Source organism: Rattus rattus, chromosome 4 (assembly GCF_011064425.1).
Source record: "Rattus rattus isolate New Zealand chromosome 4, Rrattus_CSIRO_v1, whole genome shotgun sequence".
Classification (NCBI taxonomy): Eukaryota; Metazoa; Chordata; class Mammalia; order Rodentia; family Muridae; genus Rattus; species Rattus rattus.
In genome coordinates this window covers 71,881,970-71,907,276 of record NC_046157.1, presented here as the reverse complement: position 1 = coordinate 71,907,276, position 25,307 = coordinate 71,881,970, and the positions used below count along the sequence as shown (strand labels likewise).

Below are 25,307 nucleotides of genomic sequence, written 5' to 3'. Positions count from 1 at the left end.
GTGGGAATCATTGTGGAGAATCACAAAATCCTAAAACTATATCTACTACATGACCCAGCTCTATCCCTCCTGCATATTCTCTAAAGGACTGGAGACATCCTGACCTACAGACACTTGTTCAGCCATATTCATTTCCATCCTGCTAACATTAACTAAGAAATGGGAACAACTCAAATGTCCTTCAACAAATGCATGTATAATGAAAACAGGGGATGTATCCATAACAGAATTCTTTTCAACTGAAAAGGAAAATGAAGTCATGAAATTTGCAAGTTAACAAATGCAAATAGAATGGATCTTACAGAATGAGAAGACCCAGAGACATAAACATCAAATGTTCTCCTGTAGTATGATTCCAAGTTCCAAATATTTAGATGTGAATATATGACCTGGAGTAACCAGAAAAATTAAAAAAGAAAGATCTGTAGAGAAGGGGTTAGCAGCACATAGATGTTATGAGGGATAAAATAAGAAAGATGAGGGGGATTTATCTGTGGAAAGAGGGAGGACAACGCTGAGGAAGATGGACAGAAGAAAGGTAAAGATCATCAAGGGTGACTGAAAAGGTCATAGAAAAATTTATATTATGTTTACTTAAAATACATATAATATATTTAAGTATATATATATACATATATAAATAATGTAAATGAAGTTATTCCATATGTGGAATATTCTCCAAGAGCCATGGACTATCTACCACACTAACCAGTGTCATGAGAAACACCTAGTTATTGGTCTGGAGAGGCTAAGAGACTTCACAGACACCATAAGAATTGTCCTACTAGAACTTGAAGTTAAAGATAAAACCCTATTGCTGGAGACACCATATAATTGAGGCTTAAAGTAATCATGCTAGAATTGAGCTGGAAGCCTCGTCCTTGAGGACTGCCTCATATAGCATCCATAGGGGCTAAGCAACCTGCCAAGAGACAGATGAAATCAACAGTCTTTATTTTTTTTAAGATTTATTTATTTATTTTATGAGTACACTGTAGCTATCATCAGACACACCAGAAAAGGGCATAAGATCTCATTACAGATGGTTGTGAGCCACCATGCGGTTTCAGGGATTTGAACTCAGGACCTCTAGGAGAGCAGTCAATGCTCTTAACCACAGAGCCATCTCTCCAACCCTAAATCAACAGTCTTATTAAAATATAAAACCTATACATCATGTCATGCCTTGACTGGCAAGTTATACATAACAATGCATTAGTGCTATGTTTATATTAAGGGTGAACCAACAGCTGACTAATTGGAATTGAGGCTGAATCACATCGATGGAGTGCATGCCCTATATCATAAGTCAAATCAATCATCTGTGGATAGAGAGGCCATACACTTAAAAACAGAACCTACTCCTGCCATTTGTTAAACCAACATACTTTCTAACTCTATCATACTATCCTTATACTCACTGATAAATGTAGCTCTCGAGATTCATTACAGAAGCTTTGTTTTTTGCAAGAAATGGAAAATATTACAGAGTACTCTACTGGTCAAACTGCAGAGAATAAGTGATTTGGGGGTGTCTGCCCCAACTGATATCTCTGTGATGCAGTCCTTTCACCTAAATCCCAGGGAAATTCATACAGAAGAAGAAACAGAAAGATCGTATGAGCCACAGACAAGATGTCTGCTGTGACACAGTATATTCTCTGTATGACAAGATAGCTCCGTCCATGAATTTTCAAAATTTTGGTTGCCTGGACAAGTCCGACATAATGATAGCGCCAGGTGACATAGCAATGTGGACAGGGGAAAATCCACAGGATCCCATCCTTAGAAGATGAAGTTCAGGTGGTCAATGCCCGTTGAGAAAGGAAGAATTAGATTCCTCCTAGGTCAAATTCCATTTATTATTGTTCAATCCCAAGTAATTATCCCCATGTAAATGTAAGTGTAAATATAAGCAAACCTAAATTATACACACACACACACACACACACACACACACACACACACACACACACACATGAATATACATGTAACAATAATTGTGAGGGAAATGGGTAGTGGGAGGGTAAGACAGAGAGAAGAAAGTGAAGTAGTGTGCTTTTCATGTATAAAGTTTCAAATAAAGTAAAATTATTACAAATTATGAAAGTGCCCTACCTAATTACAGACTTCTCACCTACACTGAGGTTCTGAAATCCTCCACGTGAGAGAAGTCTTCATGGAAGATGCTTGGTCTAGAGGCTCAGAGTTTTCTATCAATAAAAGCACGCTTTTAAAGCATACACGTATCTGTAGAATTATGCATATTGAACAGGTGTGTTTCTGTTTTTAATAACCCCACAGAGAAACTTTTAGAAATAATTGATAGTTTTATTTTTCTTAGATAGTTTATATATTAACATTTCAAATATTATCCCTTTCCAACCCCTCCCATATCTCCACCCACCTCCCCCTGCTTCTATGAGGTTGCTTCCACTCCCACCTCAAGGCCCTAGCATTACCCTACATTGGAAGAACAAGCCTTCACGGAACCAAGGGCTTTTCCTTCCATTGCCATCCTGTCACATATGTGGCTGGAGTCATGTGTCCTCCCATGTGTACTCAATAGTTGGTGGTTCAGTCCCTAGGAGCTGTGGTTGGTTGATATGGTTGTTCTTCCCATGGTGTTGCAAACCCCTTCAGTTCCTTCAGTCTATTCTCTGGCTCTTCCATTGTCGTACCCTAGTTCAGTGCAATGGTTGGCTGCAACCATCCTCATCTGTGTCAGTAGGGCTCTGGCAGAGACCCTCAGGAGTCACCCATACCTGGCTCCTGTCAGCAAGCACTTCTTAGCATCAGCGATAGTGACTGTGTTTGGTGGCTGCATATGGGATGGATCCCCAAGTGGGGATGTCTCTGAATGACCTTTACTTCAGTCCCTGCTCCACTCTTTTTCCATGTATTTCCTCCAGTGAGTATTTTGTACTCCCTTCTAAGAAGGAATCAAGCATCCACATTTTGGTCTTCCTTCTTCTTGAGCTTCATATAATCTGTGATTTTTTTCTTATGTATTCCAAGCTTTTTGGGCTAATATCCATTTATCAGTGAGTGCATACTATGCATGTTCTTTTCTGACTGGATTACCTCAGGATATTTCCTAGTTCCATCCATTTGTCTAAAAATTTCATGTAGTCATTTTTCTTAATAGCTGAGTAGTTCTCCACTGTGTAGATGTACCACATTTTCTGTATCCATTCCTCTGAGGGACATCTGAGTTCATTCCGGATTCGGCCTATTGTAAAAACAGCTGCTATGAACATAGTGAACATGTGTCCTTGTAATATGTTGGCGCTGCATCTTTTGGGAGTATACATAGAAATGGTATAGCTGGGTCACCAGGTAATTCCATATCCAATTTACTGAGAAACCCACAGACTGATTTCCAGGGTGGTTGTACCAGTCTGCAATCCCACCAACAATGGAGGAGTGTTCCTCTTTCTCCACATCCTCCCCAGCATCTGCTGTCTACTGAGATTTGATCTTAGTCATTCAGGGTTGTTTTGATTTGCATTTCCCTGATGATTAAGAATGTTAAGCATTTCTTTAGGTGCTTCTAAGCCACTAGGTATTCCTCAATTGAGAAGTATTTGTTTAGCTTCGTACACAATTTTTTAATAGGATTATTTGAATCTCTGGGGTCTAACTTCTTGAGTTGTTGGTATATATTGAATATTAGTCTTCTATCAGATGCAGAGTTGGTAAAGACCTTTTCCCAGTCTGTTGGTTCCTGTTTTGTCCTGTGACAGTGTCCTTTGCCTTACAAAAGCTTTGCAGTTTTATGAGGACCCATCTGTCAGTTCTTCATCTTAGACCATAAGCCATTGGTGTTTTGTTCAGGAAATTTTCCCCAGTGCCTATGTGTTCCAGGCACTTGCCCACTTTCTCTTCCATTAGTTTCAATATATCTGGTTTTATGTGAATGTCTTTAACCCACTTGTCTAGAGCTTTATATAAGGAGATAAGAATGGATCAATTTGTAGTCTTCTACAGGCTGACCTCCAGTTCAACCAGCACCATTTCTTGAAAATGCTGTCTACTTTTCATTGGATAGTTTTAGCACCTTTGTCAAAGATCAAGTGACCATAGGTCTGTGGGTTCATTTCTAGGTCTTCAGTTGTATTCCCTTGATCTACCTGTCTGTCTCTGTACCAATACCATGCAGTTCTTATGATTGATCTGTAATAAGGCTTCAGGTGAGGAATGGTGATTCCTACAGAAGTTCTTTTTTTTTTTTTTTTTTTTTTTTTTTTGTAGAGAATAGTTTCCCTATACTGGGTTTTTGGCTTTTCCAAATGAATCTACAAATTGATCATTCTAATTCTATGAAGAATTGAGTTGGAGTTTTGATGAGGATTGCATTGAATCTGTAGATGGCTTTTGGCAAGGAGGCCATTTTACTATATTAATCCTGCCAGTCCATGAGTATAGGAGACACTTACATCTTCCTTAGATCTTCAATTTCTTTCTTCAGAGACGTGAAGTTCTTGACACATAGATCTTTCACTTGCTTGGTTAGCGTCACAGCATGGTATTTTATATTATTTGTGGCCATTGTGAAAGGTGCAATTTCCCTAATTTCTTTCTCAGCCTGTTTATCCTTTGAGTAGAGGAAGACTACTGATTTGTTTGAGTTAATTTTATATCCAGCCACTTTGCTGATGTTGTTTATCAACTGCAGGAGTTCTCTCGTGGAATTTTTTGGGTCACTTAAGTATAATCACATATCACCTGAAAATAGTGATATTTTGACTTCTTCCTTTCCAATTTGTATCCCTTTGGCCTCTTTTTGTTGTCTAATTGCTCTGACTAGTACTTCAAGTAGTATATTGAATAGGTAGGGTGAGAGTGGGCACCCTTGTCTCATCCCTGAATTTTAGTGAGATTACTTCAAGTTTCTCTCCATTTAGTTTGATGTTGGCTATTGGTTTGCCATATATTGCTTTTATTATGTTTAGATATGGGCCTTGAATTCCTGATCTTTCCAAGACTTTTAACATGAAGGGCTGTTGAATTTTGTCAAATGCTTTCTCAGCATCTAATGAAATGATCCTGTCTCATCCATTTTCCTGTGACATTCATGATGTCCATGTTTTTAGTGGCTGAATAATATCCCATGGTGTAGATACACCACATGTTCTGTACCCCTTCTTCAGTTGAGAGACATCTAGGTTGCTTCCAGTTTCTGGCTATTATAAATAAAGCTGCTATGAAAATAGTTGAGCAAAAAACCTTGTTGGATGGTAGAACATCTTTTGGGTATATTCCCAGAAGTGGTATAGGTGGGTCTTGAGTTAGAACTATTTCCAATCTCCCAAGGGGAAAAAAAAAAGAAATGATCCTGTGGTTTTTTTTTCCTTGAGTTTGTTTATATAGTGGATTTCCATATATTGAACCATCCTTGCATTTCTGGGATGAAGCTTTCTTGATCAGGGTTAATGTTCATTTTGATGTGTTCTTGGATTCGGTTTTCAAGAATGTAATTGAGTATTTTTGCATTGATATTCATAAGAGAAATCTGTCTGAAGTTCTCTTTCTTTGTAGGGTCTTGTATGGTTTAAGTATAAGCATAATTGTGACTTCAAAGAATGAATTGTGTAGTGTTCCTTCTTTTTCTATTTTGTGGAATAGTTTGCACAATATTGGTATGACATCTTCTATGAAGGTCTGGTAGAATTCTACACTAAACAGATCTGGTCCTGGGCTCTATTTGGTTGGGAGACTTTTAATAAGTGCTTCTATTTCTTTATGAGTTATGGGACTGTTTAGATGGTTTATTTGATCCTGATTTAACCTTGGTACCTGGTATCTGTCTAGAAAATTGTCCATTTCTTCCAGATTTTCCAGTTTTCTTGAGCATAGGCTTTTGTAGTAGTATCTGACACTTTTCAAATTTTCTCAGTTTCTGTTGTTACATCTCCCTTTTCATTTCTGATTTTGTTGATTTGAATACTGTCTCTGCCCTCTGGTTAATCTGGCTAAGGGTTTATCTATCTTGTTGTTTTTCTCAAAAAACCAGCTCCTGGTTTTCTTGATTCTTTGTATAGTTCTTTTTGTTTCTACTTGGTTGATTTCAGCTCTGAGTTTGATTATTTCCTCCCTTCTATTACTCTTGGGTGAATTTGCTTCTTTTTGTTCTAGAGCTTTCAGGTGTGCGGTCAAGCTGTTAGTGTATGCTTTCTCCAATTTCTTTTTGGAGACACTCAGAACTATGAGCTTTTCTGTTTGCAATGCTTTCATTGTATTCCATAAGTTTGGGTGTGTTGTACCTTCATTTTCATTAAATTCTAAAGTCTTAAATTTCTTTCTTTATTTCTTCCTTGACCAAGTTGTTATTAAGTAGAACGTTGTTCAGCTTCCATGTGTATGTGGGCTCTCTGTTGTTTTCATTGTCATTGAAAGCCATCCTTTGTCCATGGTGATCTGATAGAAAGGATGAGATTCTATCAATCTCCTTGTATCTATAGAGGCCTATTTTGTGTATGATTATGTGGTCAATTTTTGAGATGATACCATGAGAAGTAAGAATATTCTTTTGTTTTAGAATGAAATTTTCTATAGATGTCTGTTAAATCCATTTGGTTCATAATTTCTGTTAGTTTCACTATGTCTCTGTTTAGTTTCTGTTTCCATAATCTGTCCACTGATGAGAGTAGTATGTTGAAGTCTCCTACTATTACTGTGTGTGATGTAATGTATCCTCTGAACTTTAGTACAGTTTCTTGTATGAATTTGAGTGCCCTTGCGTTTGGAGCATAGTTGTTCAGCATTGAGAGTTTGTCCTGGTAGATTTTTTCCTTTGATGAGTATAAAGTGTCCTTTTTTTTTCTTTTTTGATAACTTTTGGTTGAAAGTCGATTTTACCTGATATTAGAATGGCTACTACAGCTTGTTTCTTGGGACCAATTGCCTGGAAAATTGTTTTCCAGCCTTTTACTCTTAGGTAGTGTGTGTCATTGAGGTGTGTTTCCTGTATGCAGCAAAATGCTGGGTCCTGTTTTCAATCTCTTAGTCTATGTCTTTTTATTGGGGAATTGAATCTATTGATGTTAAGAGATATTAAGGAATAGTGATTGTTTCCTGTTATTTTGATTGTTAGAGGTGGAATTATATTTGTGTGGCTATTTCCTTTGGGTTTGTTGGAAGAAGATTACTTTCTTCTTCTAGATTCTTGCTTTTTTAAGGGTGCAGTTTCCCTCCTTTTGTTGGAGTTTTCCATCTATTATCCTTTGTAGGGCTGGATTTGTGGAAAGATGTTGTCTAAATTTTGTTTTATCATGGAATATCTTTGTTTCTCCATCTACGGTAATTGAGAGTTTTGCTGGCTATAGTAGCCTGAGCTGGCATTGTGTTCTCTTCGTGTCCGTATGACATCTGTCCAGGATCTTCTAGCTTTTATAGTGTCTGTTGAGACATCTAGTGTAATTCTGATAGGTCTGCCTTTATATGTCACTTGACCTTTTTCCCTTGTTACTTTTAATATTCTTTCTTGTTTTGCACATTTGGTGTTTTGACTATTATGTGATGGGAGGAATTTCTTTTCTGATCCAATCTTTTTGGCATTTTGTAGGCTTCTTGTATATTCATAGGCATCTCTTTCTTTAGGTTAGGGAAGTTTTCTTCTATAATTTTGTCGAAGATATTTACTGACCCTTTAAGTTGGGAATCTTTGTTTTCTTCTATATCTATTATCCTTAGGTTTGGTCTTCTCATTGTGTGCTGGATTTCCTGAATGTTTTGGTTAGGTGTCTTATGCTCTTTGCATTTTCTTTGACAGTTGTGTCAATGTCTTCTATGGTATCTTCTGCCTCTGAGATTCTCTCTTCTATCTCTTGTATTCTGTTGGTAATGCTTGTGTCTATGACTCCTGATCTCTTTCCTAGGTTTTCTATTTCCAGGGTTGTCTCCCTTTGTGATTTCTTTTTTGTTTCTATTTGGGTATTTAGATTTTGGATTTTTTTTTTCATTTCCTTCACCTGTTTGGTTGTATTTTTCTGTAATTCTTTAACAGATTTTTGTGTTTCCTCTTTAAGGACTTCTACTTGTTTACTTGTGTTGTCTTGTATTTCTTTAAGGAAGTTATCTATGTCCTTCTTAAAGTTCTCTACCATGATCATAAAATGTGATTTTAAATCCAAATCTTGTGTTTCCGGTGTGTTGGGATATCCAGTATTTGTTTTGTTGGGAGAACTGGGTTCTGATGATACCAAGTGTCTTGTTTTTTGTTACTTAGGTTGCTGCTTTTGCCTCTTGCCATCTCTGATGGTAGCTGTTCTTGCTGTCTCTGACTGGAGCTGTCTCTCCTGTAGACCTGTGGGCCTGTGAGCCTGTGATCTTTGGAGTGGGAGAGTTCCTGGCAGACCAGCTCTCTGTTGGCAGCTTTGGATCTGAGAGCTGTGGAACAGCCCCTGCTCTGGGTACAGAAAGGACACTGGAAGGATCCTGTCCTAGGTTGCCCTGTGGCTTCTGCTTCCAGTGTGCTCCTGGGGTATTTCTCCTTGGACAGTGAATGCAGAGAAAGTGGGGTCTCTCTTGTGGGCTGTGTGCTTAGGAAGGAGAATTCTCCTGGCAGACCAACTCTGTGTGGGCAGGTTTTGTGTCAGAGGCTCTGGGAAAGCCCCAGCTCTGGGTATAGATGGAGACTGAAAGATTCCCATCCCAGGCTATCCTGCAGTTCCTGAGCTCTGTGCTCTCCAGACGGGTCTCTCCTGTGGGCTGTGGGCTCAGGAGCGAGAGTGCTCCTGGCAGATCAGTTCTCTGGTCTGCCAGAAGTTTTGTGTCTGAGGGCTGTGGAACAGTCCTGGCTCTGGGCATAGATGGAAGTCGGACTCAGAGAGACTTATCAAGTTCATTATCATCATTATTATTATTATTGTTAGTAGTAGTAGTAGTAGTAGTAGTAGTAGTAGTAGTAGTAGTAGTAGAAGAAGAAGAAGAAGAAGAAGAAGAAGAAGAAGAAGAAGAAAAAGAAGAAGAAGTAGTACTATTATTATTATTGTTTGATCTTTTTTTACAATACAGTCGTTATCTTTCTCCCAACTTAACAACAATTAATAAAAAAAAAATGCCCTTAAACTTGAACGAAAACAAGGAGGAGAATACAAAAGGGTTTTGGGGGGAGAACGAGGACAGCAGGAAATGATGTGTTTAATTTAGAATTCCAAAATAATAAAAGAAATAAATACAGAAACAGAAACAAAAATATGGCTTCCTTACCAGATTGTTTGAATAACTAACTTGAGTCATTAATTCTTCTGTTCATTAATTGATGTTTAGCATTTGATTATATTTTGGTTTTATCATAGCCTGTCATATAGTGAACACCAGGGGTACGGTGGTATCTTCATTAAATGACAAGCCTCAAGTCTTGAGTTCTCCCAACAAAACATTAATTGTACACATTTCACATTCTCATATGAAATGCAGGATCCTGGAAACATTGCTTTTATAAACAAAAAAAAGGTCAGTTCTGCAAAGGTAAGTTTATTGGATGACCATAAATATTATACGTTGTTGTTAAAGCAAAGCATTCTCTTTGCAAAAGAACTCTGAAAATCGCTCAATAAACACTTGAGTCCTCTCTTTTCGTCAATGTTTATAATTAGATCTTCTGGAAATTATGTCTTTTTATACTACAATCAAAGCTGCAGCTGACTTATTATAAGAAATAGAGTAGCCAATGATAATATCAATTTGGCCTCTGTATTTTGGGCATAGACAAAAACATTGCCTTCCTCTTGGGGTCTTGTAACTAGTTTATATTTATTAAATAATAGACTGGAAGCAGAATAAAAACACTCTAACATTCATCAGGAAAGATGTTTATTGAAATTACCGTGTGTATCATGGGCTTGCTAGCCTTCCAGGTAACACTAAATAAAAAATAAAGATTATGCATTCTTTTTTCATATGTAATGTCTCTAAGTAAGAAAGAGATACATAACTCACCATAAGCACTCATTAGTATTCTACTATATGTGAGCTATTGTGCTAATTAGTAAGTATAAAATGGCCAAGAAGTACACTTTAAATTCTCTTCTAATCAAGAAAAAATAGAGACAGATAAAGTATAGCTTAGATTGTGTTGACAATTCAGCAGCACCATCAACAGAATAATTTCTATCTTTTGGTCAGGTTTGCTCTTGATGTATGTAAGAATAAAGGGAATATAGATATTTAAATTTAAAAGTGTAAGAAATGACATACAGGCAAAACTAACCCTCATCTCCATGAACTGAAGTAGTATTCCACACATAAACTATAATCTTTGTTTACTTGTTTTTTTTCTTCTCCTATTGAAAACGGATTATTTTTCCCTACATTATATCTTGACTAAAGTACAAAACAAACAGACCAGAATGAAAAAGAGCGCAAGAAAAGGCACAAAAAAAAAACTTACTCATTTGCTCACACAGGAACACATAAGAACACAAAACCGGAAGTTATTATACAAAATGGACCAGTAGAGGAGAGACAGAGACAGGGAGATGATAAACACATTTATAAATAAAAAATAAAAATAAATTAAAATCAAAAGAGATAGCATTTTTAAAAATAGCCTTGGTATAACATTATGAGACAAGGAGCCTCCAAAGATGCTACTTAGTTCATTTTTTTTTTGTCCAACTATTAATGGTCATGAGGTCTATGCATCGGAGTCATTTGAGTTCCCCTTTAAGAAAACTAAATTTTTATTTAAAGTGGTTATTAATTGGAGATAGCTTCTGGATTGGGGATGAGGGCATGTGTCCACTTCTCTGAGTTCTAGGACTCTATCTGGTACCAACCTATGCATACCTTGTGCATGCTGCATCAGTCGCTGTGAGTTCATCTGAGCATCAATACTGTTGATTTAGAGGGCCTTTTTTCCCTTGTGTCCCCCATTGCCTCTGGTTGTTATATTCTTTCTACCTCTTCTTCTGCTGGATTGCCTGAGTCCTGAGGGGGTTTGATGGTAACATCACATTTAGTACTGAATTTTCTAAGGTCTCTCAATCCCTGTTTAGTATCTGGCAGTGGGTCTCTGTAATTATTTCTACGTACTTCAGGAGGACACTTTTCTACTGATAGCTTTGCAAGGCAGCCATCTATGAATATAGCAGAATGTCATTAGGACTCATATTATTGACACTTTTTTCTTTTTGTTTTTGTTGGTGATGGTTGGCTGGTTGGTTGGTTTTTTGTTGTTTCTTCGGTTTTGTACAACAGGAGTATTGGGCTTTACACTAAATCCCTTAGCTATCTATTCTCTGGTTCTTGATTACACAGGCTGTGTTGGGTACAAGTTGCATCTCATGGAGTGGGCCTTAAGTCAATTCAGATATTGATCATTTACCTCCACATATTTTGTACCTACCTATGGTATTCACCCCTACAGGCTTGTACAGGTAGAAGAATGTAGAGGAATGTACCATGCTACTGGAGGAGAAATGCAAACACCTACCCAGCTACAAAAGCTTTGTTCTAAAATGTTGCCTGCCCCCAAGATATACTAGTGTAATGATGACACCTCTGACAAATGAAATACCTGGCCCTAGTGTCATGAGAGAGGAAGAGCTGTCTCTGCCCCTTACCAGCCACAGCGCTAGAGAGAGTGAGGTTCTAGTATTGATAGGATAGCAGAAGCCAGAAGCCTCAGACCAGGACTCATGGCAATGAGCATTTATAAGAAAATTAATGTGGACAAAAGGCCCTGTGACATATTACATCTTTGTCAATAAGATTTCCCCCCTTTCTTTTAGGGAATAGGTTATAAAGATGGAGGATGGGTATGAGGGAATAGGGAGACAGTGGGGTTGGGTTGCATGATATGAAATTCACAAAGAAACAGTAAAGAGGGTTTTTTTTAAGTGCTTATCTAATCTTGACCTAACTTTGATAGGGGATATGTATTAAGAAAGCTCTCAATTTACTTAGTATTTTACAGTGTGGTGGTGTGTTGTGGATCTCTGGATTGCTCACTTATTAAGTGTTATATATAGACAGTATAGAAATATGTTCTCAGTTTCTAAGTGATCATTTATATATCAATTTGTTGCTTTGAAACAGGCTATTTGTATTTAGTGGTGGTGCCCAAAAATTCACTATATAACCCAGGCTGTCTTGGAACTCACTACATACACCTGGCTGACATGGAATTCAGTATGTAGGACCATGGTGGCTTGAAACTCGTGGAGATCATCCTGCATCTGTCTCCCCATTGCTGGGATTAAAGTTCTGGGCCACTACTCCCTGCTCTCATATCTAACATTGATGGGTTTTCCCTATTTATTTCCTAATGGTCGAAGTGCAAGTCTACAAAGCTCTCATATCATGATTTTCCCTGCAAATAATTCAATCACATAGTTTCATTAATGTGATCTTCGAGCTGTTTATGAGGAGTCATCTTGCACTTTTAATTTAGTCTGGCTAATAAAGTACTAATAAACCATAAAGGCTATATATAATAAGCACTTCCTAAGACTAATAGATTGGCTTTAACCCTTTTTGTTTTTAAACAAACAAATACATACAAATGTCTAGATATTTACATGTATTTTCAAAATTATAACTGCTTGTTTCAGATACTAATCTCATTGACTGGAATACAACGGTTGAGATATACCTTGTGCCCTTCTTGGGCTTACAATTAACAAGAAGAAACAAAAGACTTGGGCATAAAGGAGAGAAAAGAAGTGATTAATGAAGCTATGTTTCAAGTAATATAAAACCATGGCAAGGAGATGGATTGTTTCTGAATAGAGGAATCCAAAGCCTTCAAAGAGACAACGTTTCTTTTGCCCTTTAAAAGATGAGTATACATTTTCTATGTAAGGAAGATATAGAGGCCAATATAAGCTAAGATACAAAGATTTAACAATACCCAGATAATTGTGACTGACCCAGAGCAATTTAAACTTTAAATGAACACTAAATGAAATGGATCTAGGAAAAGAGAAAAAAAAAAAAAACCTACCTGAGCTACTCTCCTCTACTTAGCTATAGAGCTCTACCCAGCTCTGATTATTATGGTATTATGAATAATTTTAAATATCTATCTGGGTATCTGAATCCTATCATACTGATTATATACCTAATTATGATCTATTGGTGTAAACTTGCTTCCTCATTATTATGATTACTTTCTTCTAAAACACTGGATCTGCTGCCAAAAACATTTCTTCTGTGGCCATTACTGAGAATCTAAAAACAGTAAGATTGGTATCATGACTGTCAATCTGATTCGTATGACAATTTTTATTATATTCACAATTTAGAAGTCACCAAGATCAAGTCATTTGTTATCCATGGAACGAAACATGAATGCATGATTACGTAGGTTTCAGTGAGCTAATCATGCTTATTTTCCATCATTCAAACAAAAGTTCATATCGGTAATTTTCTTCAAAGTGCATTAATAGTTTCTACGACTTAGATTAACAAGGTGGAAATCAAGGACCATGAGAAAGAGAATTGAAAGCAAAGACTCATGATGAAAAGGGGAGTTTTTAGTTTTATGTTCCATAGCCTCTAAACCTTCAGAACCTTATTGCAATCTATCTGCTCAGACAGATCAAGGAGGTATTATAAGAAATGTACAGTAGGAAAAAAATGTCAAGGAAACATCGTAGGTATAAAACAGATTTTTTTCCATAAAAAATCATTTCCAAGACATATTTTGTACAAATGGCCAGCATTTGCCTTGTGCAGTTCTTCTTGACAAATAATTCAGGCAAGGAAACATTAGAACACCAAAAATCTGATTTTTGATCCATCCCTTCCATACAAGTGAATTTTAAATTGAAGTTGTAAGTGCTGATGCAGCGTATGGCCTTACTTTTTGCTACTGTCATTTGAAAACAGAGAATTTAAAAGTCGATATAAATTATTTTATGAATATGCAATTGCTTTGGAAATCGCAAATTCTAAAGTTTTTGATTTCCCAGAGATGTCAACCCTTTCAAAGGTTCTAAAATACGTCACTTGTTCTTTTTTTCTGTTATACAGATTTATGCTAACCATTTAATGTAGCTAGAGAGTTACTTTTTAAATTGAGTGTCTCAGGAAGAGATTTTTCAAATCCATAATAACAACAAACCTCTTACTAAAAGGAAAGGATTTATTCCCCCAACTTCCCTTGCAAAAGTCAATCATGCCTGCAGAGGAATTTGATTAATGGTGCATAATCTACAGATGTTATGGAAGCATTGTAAGTGAGAATGTTAATTATCTAACTTTTTAGCAGAAAGATAAGAGTTTAACCTTTAGAAAAAAGAAAGACAAGACTAAATAACTCATGGGGAATTAATAATGGGGTAGTGAGCTTTTTATATTCACAATGGCAACTGAAATTTATCCCTGGTGACAAGTGACAGAAACACACGAGCCTCAGTTTTTTTTACCAAGTCTGACACCAAAGTATTGTCAGCCTCTTCTGTTTCATCTCAAATAAGAGCCTATATCTCTAAAGTGCTCAGGAATACCAGTGTGCCCATTAAAGGAAACTGATTATGATGTGTTACTTAAAGAAAATTTAAAGTCTACGAAAGGCTCAAAAATAGCCAACCTGGGTACCTTGTTATACATTTGTCTTTAAGGAATCGTGGTTTTCTATGATCCAGTGCACACTATTTCAAGGCTTTCGATATATACTTGTCTGTGGGATCCTTGGGTTAGGTAAGTAGACACTTTTGTTAGTTTTGTTTTTTTAATAAAACCTCTTTTAAATATTTATGTATTAATCCTGCCAGAGGTCAAAGTTGATATAAAAAGAAACGTTAGAGAAGTGAATTAGCTTGGTTATATGAATGAAGAGAGGCAGAAAAAACTCTGGGGTTACAATGTATTATATTGTATAGGAAGTGGTCATCTTTTTTAAAGAAAGAAAGAAAGAAAGAAAGAAAGAAAGAAAGAAAGAAAGAAAGAAAGACAATGTAAACGCCCATTAATTTCCGATCTCAGAAGTAAGCTTCCTTAAAAACGGTTTCCTGGCTGTTGTTTAGACAACTTTCTCCAATGTGTTTGAGCTTCAGCTCCTTAAATATTATACCTGGTGCCTTTCTATCTCATTTTACATAATACAGGAGTAAGCTGATTTTTTTTAAATAAAGGCAGTTTTATTATAAAAATTTTTAAATGTGACGTAAAAGACAGTCATGGAAACACTGCATAAGAAGAAGTGTGGTGAGAAAGTGAAAGGTCACAAGTGAATTTTACACTGTCTGTGAAACATACTTAAAAATAATCTTTAAAGTGTCTTCAGAGCACCATCATCTGAACAGAAGAGACTTTGCATATCGGAGTTCATCTTTGACCTTTCTCCTATGGCATGTGCAAGAGGTCATCCTCAGACTGTGGCTCTACTCTCTTCATACCCTCTTGGATTTGGGGCTCCCTTGTTTGTAAGTTGGCACAGCCCTGGAACAGTTTGAAGTAAGAGCAGAATATATCATCACCCATTAGATCATGTCTCACAAATTCTTGTCCTGCTTTTGCTACCTTCTTTGCCTCTGCATCATGGTCTTTTGCCCACTTGAGCTTTTCCAGCAGATTACTTAGGTTGCTTTTGACTAAAATGGAGTGTTTCCAGGGCTGCGGCTCATTGTAAAAATGTGCATAGTAGATGGAGTCCTGCTTCAGGACTACACTGCCGCCTACCAGTAGATAGGGCACAGTAGTAGTAGATGCTGCCACAGCGCCGTCAATATTTATCTGACATTTGTACTTGAAGAATAGAAAGAATGAAACGTGTTTCACATTGGGCCCATACAGGCTTCCATCGTGTTTAAAGAAGAAGACGTTCGTGAAAGCAGCATCGATGAGCTCTGGATGTTTTCTGCTAAGCTTTACCCACTCTCGTCTTTCTTTGCGGCTGTCTCCGCCCCTCCAGACAGCTGTGGAATTCTTACTTTCCCAGGCAGGCCCTGTGTTAGCTTGCACCGACATTGCATCCAGACTTACTCAAAGAGAGCAAACCAAGGCTCGGGTCAACCCTGACCATCTCTCACCAGCCCATGGTTTCTAGAATAGAGTCAGTCAGGTCATACGTAGGCATCACAATAAAACCCTGGACTCTGTGGAGCCACAACAGGAAAAGATTGGCTGAATCTTGAAGTTGGATTTCCTTTTTCCCAAGGTCAGTCTCCCAAGTTAACAAAAAATTCCACATCTGGCATCCTCGCCTTTCTCGTCAATGAAAGTAGTATGGCATCTGTGAAAATCCTAAAGCCATGCTGGTACTCTTGAAACATAAGGAGACTTAGCCACATGTTGCCTGAGGTGTTTAACCTCTATCTTCAGATTTTTTTCTAGCTTGCATATATTTTATATCTTACTATGAAGGACCCATCCTTTCGATCTAAAACCTGGACACCAACTCTAGTGAAACTGCTAATCAGGTGCTGAGATTTTAACCTGGAATACCTTTTCACCTTGAGAAGATGTAAACTATTCCCCTGAGGTACCGCTGAAATGTAGAAATAGCAAGCACGGGTGCTTTTAGCCAGGATCCCCATATTTTGATCTCTGGTCTCAGCCTACTCTGTCTGCGGGTTTGGGCAAGTACAGTCACAGTCCCCAGAAGAAGGCAGGAAAGCAGCGAAATGTTGAACATTTACAGTACTGAGTCTTGGACCCGATAAATGCAAACATGCTAAGTGGGCGGAGCTAGCCTAGGTAGGTAGGAGTATGGTGGTCAGTCCTAGCAGCAGTCAAGGCCCCGAAAGTGTCACTTGACATGTGGGGTCTGCACGTGGGACTGTGCTGTGCCCAAAAACGTCACCACCCAAGCAGTGGCATGTCCAGGAGAAGAATGCCACTCGTTCTGCTGAACATGGTGAGAACTACAGGCTCTTCTTTCTCTGGATAATGACAAACTTGCCACTAGAGCATCACTTTTGAAACGAATCTGTTGCAGGTTCTAGCCAAGGTGAGAGGAGAAGGATTGGCCTGTGCTGTGACAAGTGTTAGTAAGGTTTTCTGCTAGTGGATGAGTGGGTCTGAGTGGACACCCATCCTGGGCCCTCAGCTTCCAGGGATATGGAGTCCACCATAGGACTAGCAGAAATCCTGCCAAGAGTCCACCTCCAACTACTTTCTTCCTCCCTCCCTCCCTCCTTCCCTCCCTCCCTCCCTCCCTCTCTCCTTTCTTCCTTCCTCCCTCCCTCCCTCCTCTCTCCTTTCTTCCTTCCTTCCTTCCTTCCTTTTCTCCTTCCTTCAGTCCTTCCTTCCTCCCTCCCTCCTTTCCTCCCTTCTGCAACCCCCTCTTTCTTCCCTTCCTCCCCCCTTCCTACTTTCTTTTTCTAACTTTTCGAAGTAAACTGATTTTTAAGCTTTCAATTCCCATTGATGAGTTCCTAGCTAACCCTCCAGAGAAGCTTTGTCATTGCATGACATGAAAACATACGCCACTGCCTACCATATATAGCAAATATCAACTACAGTCTATAAAAACAAGGGTAATCTTTATTTTTCAGTCACTGTATGTAATTTCTCCGTTAAGGTCACAAAAGCCGAATTTCAATCACTTGAAAGAGAAACAGGCCTTCGTCTCCATATTGTTTTTAGGTTCTAGCATACCAGGATTAAAGTATACTCTGTTTGCACGTCTTGTCTGTTATTCACTGAGATTACCATTCCAATAAGCACTATAACCTACCCTTTGGCCATGTGGGAAAAATCTGAAACTCTGTGGAATTTATTTTTCATCTTAAATTACTATGGGTGTGATGAAGTCCGTTAACTTCTCTGGAAACTTAGAGATACTAAGTGATTTCTTCACCCATCTTTGCTTATGAGAAAGAAAAATTGTGCTTTTTTTCAAACCCCTAGCTTCAGGGGTAGAATGAAGTTGGTTTCTTTCTTTTTTAAAACGTACAATCTTCCTGTAAACCTAGAAAAGGAAAAAATTACTAGAAAGCATTTTATCTCTTCCTTTTCATGGTTTATTTCTTCTAAATTGTACTTGCTGGCAGCGCAGACGTTAGGAACAAATTTGACAATTGTATGTATCAGCTTTGTGTGGATACCTTAGCTCCAGTGGTAGCAAAGATGAAGTGTGTATGCTGCTTAGTGTAGGGAAGCCTCCTTGATTTCAGGATAAAAGATGATGTTATCATTTAAACTCAAAATGCTATCTCACCTCATAATTCACTACCCCATTACCTTCTGTAGATAAGACATTCGAAAATCCAGTATCTTCATCCTAAACTTATCAGCGTCCTTTTTGAAAGGAAGATTTGAAACAACATGGTAAGCCATCTGCTAACTCCAAATAAAAATACCTAATTAACCTAAAATTCCTTTCATCCCATAACCTGGTCTTATGAATTCAAGTATCATACTAACTCTCAAATCAGTTTCTTATTCTTTCTCTCCCTCTTCTACAACAGAGAAATTAATCCATCTCCCCTTTCGTTCTTTTCTTCCTAGATTGTTTCAGTGACTTGCTGCAGGTTTGTCTTCTAGTCACTCTTGAGACCAATGCAGGAAAATGTTTTCTGGAAAGCACTACAATCATCTGACTCTATAAATATTCACTTTGAAGCTTCCTCTCCTTCAATGCGGCTTGTCCACTAAGAACCCTCAAGCCTGGACACTAACAAAAGTATTCCTTAATTGGTCATTGCCACCAGCTCCCTAAAACTCACCTTTCTTCAAATACAGATTGATGCAATTTTTCATGTTATTCTCATATCAACATCATCAGAAGGCAAATAAAGAATGCACCGCGTAGAGAATGCATGCTTTAGTGCTCTCAGTAACCAACAGACCTTAGTATACCAAACCAATTAACCATAAATGACTCCAAGCCTCTCCAGCCAAATAACTAATTCTGGGTTCTCCTTTCCATCCTGAAGTTCACGCTTCCCTTGGTATTTTGAATGAGAGTATTCTTATCCAGGTGAACATCCTATATGACTCTCCATTGTATTCTTGTGTGTGTGTAATTAATCAAAATGCTAAAAGAAGGCATTAATTAATGCCCTGGAAAACAAAAACATTTTTAGGGAAAACCAATTAGCTGTCCTAAATGGCTTAGCCATAAATAGTACCTACACAGTAATAATAATGTAAATATCATATATTAATCATCAAAAATGACAGCAAAACTGTCAGGGATAGAAAAAATGTAGGGAAGTAAATAATGGGAAGTCAAAAGGTAACATTAAAAAGTGAGAAGTGAGGAAGAAGATAAATACATTATTTGGCAATATAGATGCATGTACAAGGGCTGTGACAGACGATCTGAGGGCATCTAGTCCGCGCTACGGCCTCTCCACAAATGTGACAGTCCTGCTTGCCCCCCATCCTTCATGCCTGCAGGTCTTCAGTGAGAGCCAACTTCCCAGCCTTTTAGTAAATCTCTAATGAAACCGAATTGATTGTCTGCACTCCCAGTGTGCGGGAGTCAGACTTCTTGGCTCAGCTTTGTCTGTTACACTCTTCTCCTGCTGGTTTCTAGACTCTAAAGATTTTGCCGTTGGCGCTCTTATTGCCTCTGTTCCTTTCTATTTGTCCTAGTGGAATTATACCTTCAAAAATATATATTTCCTAAATGTTTAGTGGGTGTCTCAGAGAGAAATGTTGCTGCTGCACCCAAGTTACATATTTTGCCTATGACATTTCTATCACTTTCAGGACTTCTCCTGTCCCATGCTTATTTGTAAAACATTTTCATTCAGTTAATTAAGCTATCTGGTACCTGTACCAGCAAACCGCAGAAATTCAGGCCTATTTGTAATTGTCATCAAACTCAGTTCTCATGTCCTTTACATTGAAACTCACAGGGATCAAGACTGTGATGCATTGTCTTCCCCCCTTTATCCCCTTCCCCCTCTGTTCAGCATTCTTCTTCTTTGGAATTAGGAAGAGTGAAACAGCTGTGGACTGGGAGGCTGTGCTCTACTGAGGGACTGGAACAGCAGTGTTCTGTGGTAGCACCAGCTACCTGTGGATTTTCAAAAGAGCATCTTACCTTTGTGACTTCCTGTACAAGTTCTTTGAGAAAACATTAATCTGACTTCTTTTTTTTGTTTGTTTGTTTGTTCGTTTGTTTTTGTTTTTTTATTAGATATATTTCTTTACTTACATTTCAAATGTTATTCCCTTTCCCAGTTTCTTGTCCATAATCCCCCATTCCCTCCCCCTCCCACATACAGGTACTCCCCCCACATCCATCCCCCTTACTGCCCCCCCATGTTCCCCTGCACTGGGGGTCCAACATTGGCAGGACCAAGGGCTTCCCCTTCCACTGGTGCCCCAACAAGGCTATTCTCTGCTACTTATGCAGTTGGAGCCCTGGGTCAGTCCATGTATAGTCTTTCAGTAGTGGTTTAGTCCCTGGAAGCTCTGGTTGGTTGGCATTGTTGTTCTTATGGGGTTGCAAGTTCCTTCACTTTCAATCTTTCCTCTAATTCCCCCCAAGGGGGTCTTGTTGTCAGTTCAGTGGTTTGCTGCTAGCATTGATCTCTGTATTGGACATGCTCTAGATGTGTCTCTCAGGAGAGATCTATATCCAGTCCCTTTCAGCATGCAATTTTTAGCTTCATCAATCTTATCTAGTTTTGGTGGCTGTATATATATGGGCCACATGTGGGGCAAGCTCTGAATGGCCGTTCCTTCAGTTGCTGCTCTAAACTTTGCTTCCATATCCCCTCCTATGGATATTTTTTTTCCCTTTTAAGAAGGAGTGAGACCATCCGCATTTTGGTCTTCCTTCTTCTTGAGCTTCCTGTGGTCTGTGGATTGCATCTTGGGTAATTTGAGCTTTTGGGCTAATATCCACTTATCAATGAGTGCATACAAAGTATGTTTTTCTGTGATTGGGTTACCTCACTCAGGATGATATTTTCTAGTTCCATTCATTTGCCTATGAATTTCATGAAGTCATTGTTTTTGATAGATGAATAGTGCTCCATTGTGTAACTGTACCACATTTTTTGAATCAATTCCTCTGTTGTAGGGCATCTGGGTTCTTTCCAGCTTCTGGTTATTATAAATAAGGCTGCTATGAACATAGTGGAGCATGTGTCTCTGTTGTATGTTGGAGCATCTTTTGGGTATATGCCCAGGAGAGATATAGCTGGGTCCTCAGGTAGTTCAATGTACAATTTTCTGGGGAACCTCCAGACTGATTTCTTAACCGTTGGCCTCAAAAACAATGACATCTAGCTCATCTGGCATAAGGGTTCTCCTCTATGGTGTTTCTTGCTTGTCCCTCCTCAACATTGAGCAATATACTTGGTACAGATTCCTTGTTCACCTTCTTTGGTCATTCCAGCCAAAGTATGCAGCCACACAGCTCTTTCTCAAGCTGGGTATGGTCTACAGATCCTTCAGTTTGACAGTATTTCCTATAATACATCCTATGGCCACATCCCTTCTCAATGCTTCTAGACTCACCACCAGGACAAAGCCTTGACTGTTAGTATTTTCAAAAATTGAATACTGAATTCTTTATAACTATAGGTTCAGGTGACCTAAAGCATTTTACTGCTGCTTTTCAAATTTAAAATATAGCATAAGAAAACATATTACGGCTCTCTTACCTAGGTAGCAAGAATGCTACCAGAAGATAATGAATTTCTCCAAGAAAATACTTTTCTTAGACCTTAGTATCAGCCTTTCATTTCTTGAGATATGTATTAAGCTATGCAGTATTTTCTTTATCCTTTTGTATGTCTCAGGTTAGGAATCAGTGTTAACAAGTCTGACTTAGCTCACATTATGAGTAAATACTAATGAGTTTCCACTTTGGAATGATTTGTTTCTCATTATCTTGAGGTTTAAAATAAATATGAAATACAAAGAATTCAGGCTTTTTTTCCCTTTTTTGCTAGAATCAAAACTATTCTTTATCATGAATTTAGCCAGGAAGGACTGCTCACCATAGTACTACAGGTTGACTTTCTTCTTGGCCTGTACATCTAGGATGTCATTTTTAGACCTTGTGAGTGACCTTTATGGTATACCTGAACAATAAGATAGTGTTCATCTTCACACACAGAGCCCCGTGCTGGACCACATTGAAGCCATCAGATAGAAGCCATACCCTCCCAGCCTACCCAAAGACTGGGTATACAACTTTGAGGAGGGTATCTGTATGAAGCAAGCCCAGACCTCCTCATACGGCCTCATGAACTCAATCTTGCAGTCCAGAAAATGCTGAGCAGAGCAGAGCAGTGTCCAGAATGCAGACACTGATAACGCCTGTCATTACATATCCTTCATATTAAATGCAAACCATGCAACTAGTTCAGACCTCCACATGGTCCTCTGAACTTGCCAGACCCAGTGTTGTCAAAATCTAGATGAGAAATGAGCGTAATAGGTGTAATAATCTTCTTGATCAGGGAAAATGTGTCCTGTATTGGTTTGGCACTTTCTGTGATGAGCATCTGTCACAACTGGGGTTGACTAACTTTATCAAGAGTTGGTCATGCCACACAGGCCTGGACTAGGATTATCTTCTAGTCCTTGGGGGAGACATGTAGCTGCACCAGTTGAAGACTGAATTTCTCAAGTTATCAAATATCTGCATGCGGTTCACTGGCAATAAAATGACACACGCCCACTTCCGGTTCTGCTTGTTTGTACCTCAGTGTCATTCTGGTGGTTCTTTTTATTTTCCATGACCTTCGACAAGAAACCATTCTCTGGAGGCAGGATCTTCAGAATCAGATAAAATGCTTTATTCAGATCAACCCAATCACAGGATGGAAGTGTCATGTAATGCACTATTTCTCTGTCAGTTCAGATCAGTAATGGTACCCTCCTGCTCCTGTTGATTGAGATGTATACTCAGAGTTTTATTATGCTGAAGCTAATAGCTGGTAGAGCTAGTCTTGTTGGCATCCCCCCCCACTGTTCTCTTAATCTTGTCTTTATGCATTGAATTTTATGTCTGGTGTGTAGCACTTCCCTTGTCATAACCTTGGTTTCACTGTTCAAACACCATACTGTCCTTCTAAGTCACTTCAGAGTCATATGTTGTTGCTGTTGTTATTTTTACTTCTCTTTCCTTCTAACTAGACACCCTTAAATTTTTTATTTAAATGAATGGACTGAGCATAATGAGCCACAGTATTTTCATCTACACAAAAGCAAGTGTTTTCTAAGTAGATATTAGAAATGTTTACATTTGCTTGCATGATGCCTGACAAGCGTCAAGACAAGAGTACTCAACTATAGGAAAGTATAGAAAAATTGCTTCAGATACATTAGATAAAATGTCTCTCACTTATACCTTTTATACTCAAAATCAAGTGCTGGCTGTGGTTAGGAAAAACTTAGACATTTGTTCACTAATGGTGTAATTACTATTGGTATATAAATGCCTTCAATGATCAGAGAGCTGAGGAAATCAGAAAGGATTAGAAAAGCAGAAATGGGCAAAACCAAGAATCCACTGCTATGTATGTGTATGCACTGATACAAGTATGTATTCACTGTACCAGTCTGTGCATGCATCAATAAAAGTGCATGGGAGTCAGGGGAAGTGTGGTAGCACACGCTATCGGCAAAGTCTGTATGTCCTGTGTTCAGACAACAACGAATCTAATGGCCAAGGCCTAAGGCAAGCATGTGACAGAGAGTAAATTCTTCAACTTAAACAAGGGGTAAATACATGAATATTCACTTTATCATTATGATTTTAAAATATGCTCTGTATATAATCTATTGTATGTTACATACTTTGTAATTTTTTTAAAGTGGCTTTTTTTCCTAACACAAGGAAAGATGTTTTGCTTCATAAAAAAATTGTATCAGGCCACCTGTGCCAGGCACTTTTATCAAGCCACCTTACCCACTGACAGATGAGTTAGAGGCAGAAGGAGGGAGGATTCAGGATGTCTCCATTCTATTCCCACTTTAGGTAGCTGAACTTCCATGGCTGGGTCTGACCCCAAGTTCCCGCAGCTTTAGTCTGGGTTCTGATGTTAACATCTTCTCCCCCTTTCCCCTTCAGCTCATACACAGTGTTGTATTCTTGGTTTCGTCCATTTCTGCTTCTCTAACCCTTTTACAAACTTAGAAACACTGCAGTCATAGATGGGCTTTCCAATTAAATATTCTTATCGTAAGATTTCGGTTCAATTTATTTAGTATGTTTTCTTCTTTAAGACAGAGTGTTGCTGTATAGGTCAATATGTTCTAGAACTTTCTATACATCATTGGCTCTCAACTTTTGGAAAGAGGCGTTGATCTGTATAATAATGCTTATACCGCATTATGTTACATACACAGAGAAGCAGCACGCATGTGGGGCCTAACATTTTCTTACACAAATAGAACCTTATTGAAGGTGGATGGACAAGCCCTTTCCCAAAATAAACTATGAAGAAGCTAGCAAGGTTAGTAAGGCTATTTCTGAACTTGAGACCAAATTTTCTTCTCTCTCTCTCTCTCTCTCTCTCTCTATATATATATATATATATATATATATATATATATCTTCCCCCTCCCTCCTTCTCTCCCCTCCCTCCTTCCCTCCCTCCCTAGCTCCCTTCCTTCCTTTTTTTTTTCCAGAGAAGGTAATTAACATGCTTCCATGATGGTTTTTTTAGCATTGTATCGAGGTCTTGCTGCTGGCATATTTAAAAGCAGGAGCCAACACTAAGAATTGCTGCAAAAGAAAAGAAAAAAAAAAGAGATGCCACTGTTAATGGCACCGTTCTGTAAAGCGGTTCAAGGAGAAAATATGCTAAATACATGAGGAAGATTGGCCATTCCTCTCCAAGAAAAGATTTAAAAGGAAGCAAGAGAGACTTAAAAATCACTCCCATAAACAATGGCAGGAATGTGTGGTTCATTGAGGACTGAAATAATCCCACAGCAGTGCACTGAGTTTTCATTGATGTATAAGTGGCTGCCTATTATGTGCAACAATGAAGGGGACTAATTTAACACAAGAATGTAGACAGAGAAGCAATGCTGGCTTAATAATAGGTTCATTCTCCGCAGGAATTCCTATGCATGTGCAGGAGGAGGAAGGATCGTTGCAGAATGGGGAAGGGGAGCAGAGTCAGATGACTGTAAACCCCATGGCCTCTTTGCTTGGAAGTCTATTACGTGAATGTGCTGAGGAGCTGTTTCAGTGCCCTACCGTGTGAGTCAAGAAATGTGACTCCAACTTGACAAACTACAAAGGTAAGACGGGGAAAGCTGATAGACCTCAGGGATGGCTGTTGCTGTCTGTAACCTTCAGAGCATCGTTGGCGACAGATAAAAGTAGCCCTGGTGCACACAGCTGCAGGTGGACAACCTTCACTTGGATAGAGAGCAGCGGGGGACAGAAAGGTGTGCCCTTCGCTGGAATCCAATTTGTTAAA

At 38.5% G+C, this 25,307-nt stretch overlaps 1 pseudogene; it reads right to left on the bottom strand.

Moving 5' to 3' along the window:
- Window positions 1–15,245: 15,245 nt before the first annotated feature.
- LOC116898383 lies at window positions 15,246–16,244 on the bottom strand (annotated as a pseudogene).
- Window positions 16,245–25,307: the final 9,063 nt, after the last annotated feature.